The sequence below is a fragment of the Macaca nemestrina genome, chromosome 16 (genome assembly GCF_043159975.1).
Source record: "Macaca nemestrina isolate mMacNem1 chromosome 16, mMacNem.hap1, whole genome shotgun sequence".
NCBI classification, from domain to species: domain Eukaryota; kingdom Metazoa; phylum Chordata; class Mammalia; order Primates; family Cercopithecidae; genus Macaca; species Macaca nemestrina.
Window position 1 is genome coordinate 81,545,935 of NC_092140.1, and position 9,765 is coordinate 81,555,699.

Below are 9,765 nucleotides of genomic sequence, written 5' to 3' on the forward strand. Positions count from 1 at the left end.
ATTTAAGTTGGTGTCCAGTTTTACTGAAACGTGGCTATGCTCATTCGTTTGTGGATTGACTGTGGCTGTTGTCGCTGCATGAGCAGAGTTGTGTCTAAGACTAGAGCCTGTGAGTTTGCCAGCCCCTGATTTAAAAGATGAAGGTACACAGAATGTGGGCTGGCTGGTGGTCAGAGGGGTAAAAATGTTCTCTATATTGTATCTGAAAAGACTGGGTGTGTGAATGAATAAGAAAATGCATCTATTTGACAGACCTGGAGCAGTTATACTACCTGCTGCTAAGGTTTCCACTACAGATGCAAGAAAAACATGTCCTTGCGCTTTCCGTCTGTCTAATTTGTGGCAGCTGAGATTGAATAGAGGAGTACAGGGGAAAAAACGGGAAGAGAATTTTTGAGGAGGGTCGGTCACCCAGGCTTGGAGTGCAGTGGCACAAGCAGCTCACTGCATTCTCTGCCTCCTGGACTCAAGCCGTCTTCCCACCTCATGCTCACTAGTTGCTGGAACTACAGGCATGCACCCCTATGCCCAGCTAACTTTTGTAGAGACCAAGTATCACTTAATTGCCCAGGGTGGTCTCAACTCCTGAGCTCGAGATCTGCCCACCTCAGCCTCCCAAAGTACAGGCCCAGCCTGGAAGGGAAATTTTCAAAACGTGAGTTTTGGGAAATAGTTCCTACCAGCCTTACCTGGTTGATGACACTTGTGAAAGAAAGGTTAAAAGCAAGCCAGTGACTCTGGTCTGTTTGAACATGTGAATGCAGTGGTTTGAGCAATCTGGAGTTTGCCCTAGTGTCAAAATTCCAGACTCTGTCCGTAGTGTCCAAAACCTGAGGCAGATATTAATCATGTTAACCCCCACCCCCGTGATTGGAAACAAACCTAAATAAGTATTGGAAACTTAAAACTTAATAGCAATTTTAAGCATTCTGATAGTTTTTTTTGCAGGGATGGGGACATGCCATGTGACCCAGGCTGGTCTGAAAACTGGCCTCAAATGATCCTGCTTTGGCCTTCCAAAGTGTTGGGATTACAGGTGTGAGGCATTGCACCTGGCTTAGCATTCTGATTTGACATTGTAATGAAAAGTGTTGTCTCATCTGCAGAGCCTTTTGTCCTCTGAAACTATAGCAGGAAGGGAGTTTTCAGGCAGTGGTCAAAGCTGGGATAGTGGAGAGGACCTTGAGGTGAGAGATGGAAGCTAATTGGTGAACTAGCCTTGGAAGCTTGAAACAGCAGACAAGTAGCAATTCAGAGGCTTTGTGGGCTCCACCGCCCCAACTTGTTTTGAAAATGTTCAGTTCTGCAAGAAGAGCCCCTGTTTCCCAAGTTGTCTTTTGCTCTTAGCTGTTTTCCCAACATCCAGATCCAATCAAGGTTGGGACATAGCATTTTATTATGTCTATTTAAGCCAGAAGTGATCAACCCTGGCAGTTTACCTCATAATAAACCTTTGAAGATTCCAGATAGAATCTTCTCAGGCCTTGAAGGCTGCCTCGTTTTATGTCTTTTTCTGGTTATTCCTAGGGTCAAGATGTTTTGGGCAAGAATAAGGACGTGCACATCAGAAAGCTCATAACATTTTGTCTTTGAAGCAAGTTTAATACAGGCATGCTTTAGTAGCCTGTGGGCCCTCTGGTTTGTTAAAGTTCTCCAGAGTGGAGCCAGAGGTGTTAGAGGACTTTTCTAGGAAGATCCTTGTAATGTGACATTTGAAAACAAACGAAGGTGTGGAAGTAGGCCATGTGGATATCACGACAAACCATTCCAGGCCAAGACAACAGCAATTGGTCTGGAGTGTGATGTGTTCTGGGAAGAATGTGGCTGCTTTGCTAACCCAAGAAGACGGGAAGGGTTGTAAAGCAGCGTGAGTGCATAAGAAAGGAAGACCAGACCTCAAAACCACAGGCGCTCTGAGCAGAAGAGTTACATGATCTATCTCAAAATTTTCAAAGGATCACTTGGGCTGCCAGGTAGCAGGGTAAAAGCAAAGAATAGTTTTTAAGTTTAAATTATTATTATTTAATAATAATGTGTTTTTAAGGCAAAGATGATAATGGTTTAGTCTAGGGTAGTAGACAGGTGGTAGGAAATGGAAGATAGAGACAACAGGATATGCTAATGGGTGAAAGGATGGATTTCATGTTGATATCAAGTATTTTGGTCTGAGCATTTGGAAGAAAGGAGTTGGCACTGAGATGGGAAATTGAGTTTTGTTTGTTTTGGATGTGTTAAGTTTGAGATGCTGATTCTTCAGAGAAGTCAAAGCTGGAGAACTATATAGAGAGTGGGAAGATATCAATAGACATTAACAGTCATGATACTGGATAACGTCATTTGGAGAGTGAGGATAGACTTTGCATTCCAACATGAGATTGGTTGACACAAAGAGAAACCAACAAAAGTAATTAAGAGGTGCTCCCACTGCACTTGTACTCAGAAGGTTGAGGTGGTAGGATTGTTTGAGGCCAGCCTGGACATCACAGGGAGACCCCATCTCAAATTTAGCCAGGCACCGTGGCTTATGCCTGTAACCCCAGGACTTTGGGAGGCTGAAGAGGGAGGATCACTTGAGGTCAGGAGTTTGAGACCAGCCTGGGCAACATAGCAAGACCTAAAAAAATTAATTGGGCATCTGTAGTCCCAGCTACTCAGGGGGCTGAGCCCGAGAGGTTGAGGCTGCAGTGAGCTGTGATCATACACTACACTCCAGTCTGGGCGACAGCGAGACGCTATCTCAAAAATAAAAGTTTTTTTTTTTTTTTTGAGACGGAGTCTCGCGCTGTCACCCAGGCTGGAGTGCAGTGGCCGGATCTCAGCTCACTGCAAGCTCCGCCTCCCGGGTTCACGCCATTCTCCTGCCTCCGCCTCCCGAGTAGCTGGGACTACAGGCGTCCGCCACCTCGGCCGGCTAGTTTTTTGTATTTTTTAGTAGAGACGGGGTTTCACCGTGTTAACCAGGATGGTCTCGATCTCCTGACGTCGTGATCCGCCCGTCTCGGCCTCCCAAAGTGCTGGGATTACAGGCTTGAGCCACCGCGCCCGGCCAATCAAAAATAAAAGTTTAAAATTTTTTTAAGAAAAGAAGGAACTGCCCCTGAGGTAAAAACCAAGGGAGGGCCTCCCAGAGGTCAGGTGGAAAAAGTTTTAGGAAGAAGGAAGCAGTCAACAGGGTTACCTGTTGCAAAGTACTTAAGTAATATGAGGACTGATGGTGGTAAACTTGACTATCGTTGGACTTCACTAGTGGGGAAGAAAGCCTAATTAAAATGCACTGGAGGCCGGGCGCGGTGGCTCAAGCCTGTAATCCCAGCACTTTGGGAGGCCGAGACGGGCGGATCACAAGGTCAGGAGATCGAGACCATCCTGGCTAACACCGTGAAACCCCGTCTCTACTAAAAATACAAAAAACTAGCCGGGCGAGGTGGCGGGCGCCTGTAGTCCCAGCTACTCCGGAGGCTGAGGCAGGAGAATGGCGTGAACCCGGGAGGCGGAGCTTGCAGTGAGCTGAGACCCGGCCACTGCACTCCAACCTGGGCGACAGAGCGAGACTCCGTCTCAAAAAAAAAAATAAAATAAAATAAAATAAAATAAAATGCACTCGAGACTAACAGTCGCGGGCATGAAATATAATACAGGTATATGGCTTTTTATTATGTGTGCATCTGCTTCAGTGATAGGAGTGAATTACTCATTTGGATCATTAGGAGTTTCAAAATCTAGTTAAGTCACTAGATTTGTGTTGATGTAAATTCATTCTGAACTGCAGCGACTGTCAGTAACTTACTGCAAACTAAACTGGTGATGATAATTATGGTAAAATTGCAAGACGAGCAATAAATCTCAACCAACTTGAGAAAACACTGATAAAACATCCTTAAGGATATATGTGTGTGCACACAGGTGGACTGGAGTGACTGGCTGCCAGCAGAATACTCAGTAAAATGGAACTAAAACCAGGAGAATTTACTAATTTATAACTGGTAGGTCACTACTACACTAAAGAAACACATGCCAATTCCAGCTTTGTGGTAATTGGCATGTGTTTCTAGAGACTATAAGAAATGTGAGTGCAACTTGAGGTTTCTGGAAACATTTAATATTTCATTATTCCAAAGGAAAAGGCCTTGATTAAAGTGTTTTTAACATAAAGCAAGTAAAGAAAAAGGTGCCATAGCTAGGCACAGTGGCTTATGCCTGTAATCCCAACTACTTGGGAGGCTGAGGAGGGAGAATCACTTGAGCCTAGGAGTTTGAGCTTGGGGTGAGTTAATGGCTGTAACACTGCACTCCAGCCTGGGCGACAGAGGGAGGCCTTGTCTCTTGCAAGAGAGAAAGGTGCCACATACCTTCCATTAAATAGAAGTTGGCTGCTATGCTAGCCATCTCAATTGGCTACACTCTAAACGTGGAGCTTGCAGATAAGTTAAAAATCATAATAGTGCTGATAGTTTCTATTTATCCCACTGAAATCCTCCAAGTCTATCCCTTAGTCAATGCAGCAATGATAAATCAGGCCCCTGTGCATGTCAGCAGTTCAAAACAGATTTTACTACTGTAGGGGCAGATTTTTAACTACCAGAACATTCCAGTTTATTTTTTGAGAGCCTGTAGATTTGTGCAGTTACACATAGTTTCAAATAATTGAGCCTGGAAGTTGGCATTGAAGTTTCCTTCATATGCTGGGCCATGAGAACCTTCGGGAATGGATGTGGTTTTAGCTGGAGTCAATACAATTCAATGAGAGAAACGTCAAATATGAGTTTAGGGGAAGATTCTTTCCAGGATAACTTGTGCAATGATGTTTCCCTCAATTACTTTCTCCTCCATTCATTTATATATGCATTCCACTCTTAGACTCTGAGTTCAGAGGTAGAACAAGGAGCACAAATTGGGGAGAACACTACGGTGCTGTTTTGTGTGTGAGTCACAATCTACAGACAAAAATTGAGACATCAAGGGACTCACTGCAGGGGCCCTCTGGGACACAAGCCACAATTATTACTTAAGAGTTATAATACAGTGTTTTTAATAATGGGACAGTAGAGCTACTAGCTACCATTCAGTCCTGAGTTTCTGGGTTTCTTTTTTTCTTTTTTTTGGAAAGTCAGGGTCTTGCTATGTTGCTGGAACTAATCTCAAACTCCTAGCCTCAAGTAATCCTCCTGCCTTTGCCTGCCAAAGTGCTGGGATTACAGGCATGAGCCACCACACCTACTTACTAGAAATCTAGTTGTTGGCCAGATGTGGTGGCTCACACCTGTAATCCCAGCACTTTGGGAGGCTGAGGCGGTCAGACCACTTGAGCTGAGGAGTTTGAGACCAGCCTGGACGACATGGTGAAAGCCCATCTCTATAAAAAATAGGAAAAAAAAAAATCTACTTGTATAGTTGTTGATTTTCTCCACGTGTAAAGAAAGCAGATAAGTCCTAGTTTATTATCGAATGCGGCTTGCACATGACCTCCTCTAGAGGACAGGGTTATCAAATTATTCTGCCGTTCCCCAAGCAGTTGGTAGAAAGGTGGTATTTTCTGGACATCTATTCAAAACAGAGCTATACATGTAATTTCCTTTTCCTTGAGTACATTCATTTGGGAGTTATCCTTAAGAACTACCAATTCATCGTGTAAGTCAAACACCCAAACTAGTACTCAACCTGGGGGTGGAAACTGGCAGTTAAAGAGGAAAATTACTGCACATGAAATTAGAAAGAAAAAATGAATACTTCTTTTGACTACCTCAATGAGGTGGAAGATGCATCAACAGATGGCAAGTGTAAAATTGGAAGCTAAGCAGACTCAGATCTTGGGCGTGATGCCCTGTAACCTTTTCTTCATTATGTTCCTAGCACCCCATCCTTCCTAAGCCTCTCCCATTAGCTTGAAGGGACTCAGTCCACAGTGGTGGATTTTGTCAGATGGAACACAGGCTGTGTGTTAGTACCCTTGGTGACTGCCATTATGTCAGCATGATGGTAACACCAACTGCTGGTATCTATTAAAAGTAAAAGTGACTAAGCTGAAATTTGGTTAAGTAACATGCAACCTGTTCGGCTCTGTTCCATAGACCAGGGAGGCGCAGGAGGACTGGGTGTGAGTGTGAAAAAAGCAGAGATTTTCGTGTAGGGGAGGAAAAATTGCTTTCCACACCCATTGCTAAGTTCATGACTGAGCCCCTATAACAAAAGACAGATCCACAAAAGCAAAGCATACACTTTGTTTTTTTTTTTTTGACACAGTCTTACTCTGTCGCCAGGCTGGAGTGCAGTGGCACGATCTCAGCTCACTGCAACCCCCGCTTCCCGGGGTCAAGTGATTCTCATGCCTCAGCCGCCCGAGTATCTGGGACTATAGGTGCGCACCACCATACCCAGCTAATTTTATTTTTAGTAGAGACGGGGTTTCACCATGTTGGACAGGATGGTCTTGATCTCTTGACCTCGTGATCCGCCTGCCTCGGCCTCCCAAAGTCTGGGATTACAGGCGTGAGCCACCGTGTCCAGCTAGCATACACATTTTAAAAATGTTTTCTGTGACATGAGAGCCTTCATAAGGAAATGAGGACCCAAAGAAACAGGTGAGTTTGTGTATTTTTATGTTTCGGTTTAATGAAGAGTGAACGGTTGTGCAGAAGTATTGGACAAAGGGGATGATCTAATGGTAAACTCAGGGGAACTCAGCAAGGCCTGTTTGTTCAGATTCTTCTCTGTGTTTCTGTGTCTTCAGAGATGAGGATGTTTATTTCCCCTGGGTATATGGAGGGTACCTCTCAAATGAGAGTCATTTCTTTCTTTCTTTAAGACAGGGTCTCACTGTGTTGCCTAGGCTGAAGTGGTGTGATTATAATTCACTGTAGTCTCAAACTCCTATGCTCAAGAGATCCTCCCACCTCAGCTTCCCAAAGCATTAGGATTACAGGCGCGAGCCACTATGCCGAGCCTATACCACACCTATTGCATCAGAATATCCAGCATTTAATGTTTCGGGTTTTTTGTTTGTTTTTTCAGACAGAGTCTCACTCTGTCACCTAGGCTGGAGTATAGTGGTACAGTCTTGGCTCACTACAACCCCTCTGCCTCCTGGGTTCTAGCGATTCTCCTGCCTCAGCCTCCTGAGTAGCTGCGATTACAGGTGGCCACCACCATGCCTAGCTAAGTTTTGCATTTTTAGTAAACACAGGGTTTCGCCATGTTGCCCAGGCTAGTCTTGAACTCCTGACCTCAAGTGATTTGCCCGCCTCAGCCTCCCAAAGTGCTGGGATTACAGGCATTAGCCACCGCGCCCAGCCAGAATATCCAGCATTTTAAAAGCCCTTCTGGGATTTCAGCTCCCTGCTGGGGGTTGAGAAACCACTATTGTAGCAGGAACCATACAAAGGAAATGAGCTCATGAGATAAAGAAAAACAGCCCAGGCAGCTGGCTTGTGGTTACTGCCCTCTTGCTAAAGCGACATATAAAGCGCCAGAGTGGAAAGGAATCTAATGCGCCTGTCCGGTGCTCAGCATCCTTGACTTCCATCCCTCTTAACCATAGTGCCACAAAGGCCCTGCAGTTCCCCAGATGTGGCTTGGCCTCGTTTTCCACATGGTATGTTAATGCAATAATGTTTTAATGCAGCCTGAACCGACATTTGCTTCTTTGGGTAATATCAGACAGGAGACTTGTCTTGAATTTCTGCCAGGTAAAACCTGTCTTCATGCTTTGCTGCTGAAACCAGGTCTACCCCATCCACACACTGGTGCAGTTGGATTTGGGACTCACCGCACAGGAACTTATACTGTGATACCTTTTTCTCACTTGGCATACCAGATGTCTCAGCATCCGATGTGTACTTTAGACATTTTCCTTCCTAATTCCTTTTTCTTTTCTTTCTTTCTTTTTTTTTTTTAATTCTATTTTAGTGCGGCTAAAACAAATAAAAGATAAGCGTCTGCATCAATTTGGCAGACTTACAAGAAAAAAGGCATTCTTTCAATTTTGGAAGAAGGCATGTGGAATTAGTACTGTGCTGTGGTGGTATTTTGAAATCTGGGTTCTAATAAAAGCCCCACCACTTGCTGTGAGAAATGCAGCATCTTAATCTTTCTAAGCCTCAGTATCTCCATCTAGAAAACAGATACTCATACTTACCTCATCGGCTGATTTGATAAGTAGAGGCTATCACAGGAGTGCCTTTACCGTGAGAAATTCTTACAATACTGGTCTCTACTGTGAATCAGTGCAAAATACAAGATGCCTGTTCACATTTTCTGACTTTTGTGTAGACTTGGGAAACTGCATCAAGAATATGTTTTAGGCCGGGCGCAATGGCTCATGCCTGTAATCTCAACACTTTGGGAGACCAAGGTGGGCGGATCACAAAGTTAGGAGTTCGAAACCAGCCTGACCAACATGAAACTCCGTCTCTACTAAAAATACAAAAATTAGCCGGGTGTGGTGGCAGGTGCCTGTAATCCCAGCTACTCAGGAGGCTGAGGCAGGAGAATCACTTGAACTTGGGAGGTGGAGGTTGCAGTGAGCCAAGATCATACCACTGCACTCCAGCATGGGCAACAGAGCGAGACTTAGTCTCAAAAGAAATGTATTTTAGCTCATTTGCGTTACCTACTACCTGGTAGCTGTCCTCACACCCTATTTTTCACTCAGAATCTCCTTATCACGTACTTGGTGATTTGATAGATGGCTGACCACATGGGTCTGGAGTAAACCCTGAATGGGGACCCATGAGTGCCAGCTCTGGTGCCAGCCCAGAACCCCAAAGCCACAGAGTCCTCCTCCAAAATGAGATGATTAAACTGGGTGATCCTACTTCAATCTCTAGGTCCTTTCTATCTTCTGTAAATGAGCCTACTTACTGAGACCTTAGAGACTTTGGTTGTTTATTAAGACTCATTTGAGGCCGGGCGCGGTGGCTCAAGCCTGTAATCCCAGCACTTTGGGAGGCCGAGGCGGGTGGATCACGAGGTCAGGAGATTGAGACTATCCTGGCTAACATGGTGAAACCCCGTCTCTACTAAAAATACAAAAAAAAAAAAACTAGCCGGGCGTGGTGGCGGCGCCTGTAGTCTCAGCAACTTGGGAGGCTGAGGCGGGAGAATGGCGTGAACCCGGGAGGCGGAGCTTGCAGTGAGCCGAGATCACGCCACTGCACTCCAGCCTGGGAGACACAGCGAGACTCTGTCTCAAAAAAAAAAAAAAAAAAAAAAAAAGACTCATTTGAGGCCGGGCGCGGTGGCTCACACCTGTAATCCCAGCAGTTTGGGAGGCTGAGGTAGGTGGATCGCTTGAGGTCAGGAGTTCAAGACCAGCGTGGGCAACATGGAGAAACTCCATCTCTACTAAAAATACAAAAATTAGCTGTGTATAGTGGTGGGTGCCTGTAATCCCAGCTACTCTGGGGACTGAGGTGAGATAATTGCTTGAATCAGGGAGGCAGAGGTTGCAGTGATCCCAGATTGCACCACTGCACTCCAGCCTGAGCGATAGAGAGCGACTCGGTCTCAAAAAAAAAACAAAACACAAATTCTTATCTATCCCTAGATTCTTCTTCAGGTTAACAAGCAGTTTGATGTCACTTTAAAATGGGCAACTCATACCTTCCCTGTACCATGTGAAACTTTGTGTACCTATATTCTTTTTTTTTTTCCCAAACATTGCCAGGTTGATCCTAGTCTTGAAAGTTCGGGCCTTTCCTCTTGGCCTGTTTCTGGAAGAAATGCTCATGAGGTGGATGAGAGGCAGGTGATATGTGCTGTTGCTCTGGC

The 9,765-nt window shown here is 45.0% G+C and overlaps 1 pseudogene; it reads left to right on the forward strand.

The window, feature by feature from the left end:
- The first annotated feature begins 235 nt into the window (after nucleotides 1-235).
- Nucleotides 236-372, forward strand: LOC112428462 (small nucleolar RNA SNORA31; annotated as a pseudogene).
- Nucleotides 373-9,765: the final 9,393 nt, after the last annotated feature.